This window comes from Galleria mellonella, unplaced genomic scaffold (assembly GCF_026898425.1).
Source record: "Galleria mellonella isolate WM207_F2 unplaced genomic scaffold, CSIRO_AGI_GalMel_v1 utg103, whole genome shotgun sequence".
Lineage (NCBI taxonomy): Eukaryota > Metazoa > Arthropoda > Insecta > Lepidoptera > Pyralidae > Galleria > Galleria mellonella.
This window is the reverse complement of record NW_026441966.1, coordinates 4,794,350-4,798,123: the sequence shown is the minus strand read 5'-3', so window position 1 is coordinate 4,798,123 and position 3,774 is coordinate 4,794,350.

Sequence of the window (3,774 nt, the reverse complement as noted above, 5' to 3'; positions counted from 1 at the left end):
GGTTTTATTTCTTTAAAGCATTTAGAATAGAAAAATAGTTTTATTTCTCTAAAAGGCAGCAAATGATTTTGATTTCAGATATGCAGTGCATGGTGTGTATTAAATACCATGCAATTAAAATCCAATAACGAATTATGGAAACCCATTCCATAAGTTTATATTTCGAAACCATTCGTTAGATTGCAGTCATTATTTTCAATACAAATTATTGACGTAAGCACGAACGCAGTACTAAAGCGATCAAGTTAACAACACACTACCATGTCAGCTCAAACTCCATACGTTCTCTCCGGAAACCATCATCATGCTCAATTTCTAGTGTATTTATCACAGTAAGCTAACTGGTCTATCATCTCCCACTGGTACCCTGCCAGCTTATAGGTACCAATCATAGACGTAGTATAACGTACTGCATACTGACAGACTGACAATGCAATCGCAAAAATGAGAAAAGAAAGTGATTACACTAGTGTGCATGTTTTGTAAATTTGTACACAGATCTGAATTTATATGGAATTGAAGTTTAGCAAAAAATCACGTATTTCTTATAATTTTAATTTTGTTTCGGAGTCGTCCGGATTTTTACTTGTACAAAGTATTTCAGATTGTTCTTAAATATTTCGTTTAAAGGTAATAAATATTTACAACATAATTACATTAAAAATGTGCATTTTTGTTTTTTTTTTTTTTATATTATATTTAGGTATAGCACACTTAAATAAAACATAAAAATAATTAAAAAATATTTTGTTCATATTTCCGCTAAAACAACTTTAATCATATATTGAGCATATTATTGTCCTATAGTCTATCTCGCTCTAACATATAGGTTATTATATTTTCTCTCTTTTACATTGCCAATCTATATACTTTATAATCTAAGGTACCGATAGTACAACTGAGATACCATTTCATCTCCTAAAAAAGATATTTGTCTAATTACCAGTTTCTCTTTCTCTCTCTTTCTCACTCTTTTCCGGAAACAATAAGAATGAAATAATATTAGATGAGAATGAATGAAATCAGTTAGCTCATCGTGATTAATTCGACAAATTATTAACCACGATGGTTTCCAGCGGAAACCGTGTGAAGGTCGAACGGAAAGGGTATTGCTAGCAATGGGACAGTTAGGCCCCTTTACTAACAATTGCTTTCCCCTCTGAAATAAGATTCAGGTGAATTTACCTTATTTACTCTTTAAAGTGTTTATATACATTTCCATTTATAAAATTAACAAATATTTACGGCTTGCCAAGGCGAATGTTTGCGAAATTAGTTTACAAGTTAATTTGCTAGTCGCATTCATTTCGGACCTTTTTGCGTTCCTCATTAATCTTGGGTATCAGCGGCGTTTGAGTTGAAGATTCCGTGAATTGTAATTTTTTTTTATCAGATGTAAATGTAATGCTATTGGTATATGCTAGCGGGGTAGTAGGCTGGTACTTACTGCCTTGCTAGCGTTTGATGTTTGATGACGATGAAGTCAAATTTTTGTTTAATAAATGAAGACGGAATAGTTTACTAGCCTATGCTCACGGTATTGGTGGAGCACCAGTAAGAAATTAAACCACGAAGATAAAACTAGGCTAATCGGCCCGTGTATCTTGGCCAATTCACCAGAGAGAACCACGATGGTTTCTAAGGGGACAACGAGAATAGTATACGAAAATAATTTCCCCTTCGTCCCGCCTACTACTACATATTATGCATACATTACTATGATATTAATATTACAATTTCTGTGTGGCCCTGGCATAGAATGGACCTCCCCCTCCGCCCTTTCCTTTTCCATAGGTTTTTTTTACAACACAGGGGGCAAACGAGCATGCGGCTCACCTGATGGTAAATGACTAACGCCGCCCATGATCACCCACAACACCAGCGGTATTGCAGGTGTGCTGTATTGTGTGTGTCGTAAGAGGCGAAAAATGGAACTTAATGGTCGAGTAAAACATGAGCAAAGTCTAATTGCCAGAGGGAGAGGGATTGTTAGTAATGTGGACTAGTAGTCCCATTGCTAACAATACGAATATATCCTATCAGGTCGACCTCCCTGTGGTTCCCCCAGGAAACCATGGTGCTGAATTCCAGATGTATTCTTCACGATGGTGGTCGCTTCCCTCTTTATAGGGGAGGCCTAAGTTCAGCAGTAGTTAACCGCTATATGATGATGATATAAAAAAAATAAGGGGAAAGGGATTGTTAGTAATGGGGATACATTTTCATCTGTTAAAATAATAAGAAATAACCAGATTTGAGCACCTAGTTTATGTACTTATTGATTAATACAAACTAGTGTCTGTTTCGTGCATATCGTATTGGCGATTTTATTTATAAAACTAGTAGGTAGGTGTTAAGAATCCGAGACAATAATCCAATTGTTGGACACGGGACAAGATGAAAATTTCCGGGATATTCCCGGATTTCCCAGCCATTTGACAAGTTTAATTTCAGGGAAAACCGCGTGAAGGTCGACCGTGCGTATTGTCAGAAAAGGAGTTGCTATTACCTGCCTCCTTCCTTTGCATTGGAATTATAAAGTGTAAAAATAAGATAAAAGCTGTTTTTATGTGTCTACCCACACGAAACCCATTATGTTTCATTCCAGGAAGTAGCAGGATATTTCATTTTAGTGCGCACTTACGTTCAAATAATATTCTAAGGGTGAACATTTCCATTTTCAGTGGATTTTAGACCATTGCTAGGGCTTACTACAACAGTTTAGGTACGTCTAACCATAAGATCCATAAGAAAATGAATGTAACTTCGTCGTATCGTATCGTCGTAACTAAATCGTTAACTGTCCACTGCTGAAAATAGGCCATCTTAATACGAATGTAACTTCACTTTGGATTTATTCGTTTTCACTCATAGTACTGAGTAAAACTGGCGAAAGGGATTATGCACTCACTTTGCCTGTAATGGATTCTGTTTTTCAAACGCTTTGACATATTCGCGGCGTTCAAGTCTGTGTAATTATACATTAACGTTTTGGTTGCAATTTATATTCATCGAAGTGATATGTACTATGACATTATATTTTTTATGTACTTTATGCATGTATATATGTACTATAGTATTTAAATATTGCAGAGTACTAGTTACCTATGAACCATTAAATACTTTAAAAAAAATGAGGTACAATGGCAAAATAAAGGAAATTGTGAAAATATCATAAAGGAAATAATTTATTTAAATAGTTGTAGGTATGCAAGTAAACAACATAAAATCAAACAAAAAACTTTGATATAGAAATCCAAATCTTTTTGCCCGAAACAAAATAATACCGATATTTGCAAAAGAACTAAAGAGACCGATATATAAGAATCTCAAAGCTGAAGCGGCCATATAATTTAAGCATCTGACATCCGATGGGAAGGAAGATTCCCGAGTGGCGACTCCATATAAATAAGTGTAGTGTGGGGCGACCCCTTGCAAGATGGAGTAACAATCTCAAAAATGTTGCAGAACTAAATACAAGCGGCGCAGGATCGTAGGTACTTAATGATAAAATATGAGCGAGACCTAAATTTAATAGTGGATCATAGATACTTTTTAATAAATAAAAAAACTGTACCTAACTATCCAATATTTGTTTTTTTCCGAAATCAAAAATTAAAATAAGGAGATTCGGTTCAATCACGTCTTGTGGAGGTACGTTTTTATTTTAATTTATGGCGAACACGCTCTCTGAATTAAAGAAGTTTGTAGTCAGAATGGTTTAATTATAATAAATATCAAAAATATGGTTAGGCATTCACTCAGAAACGCCTA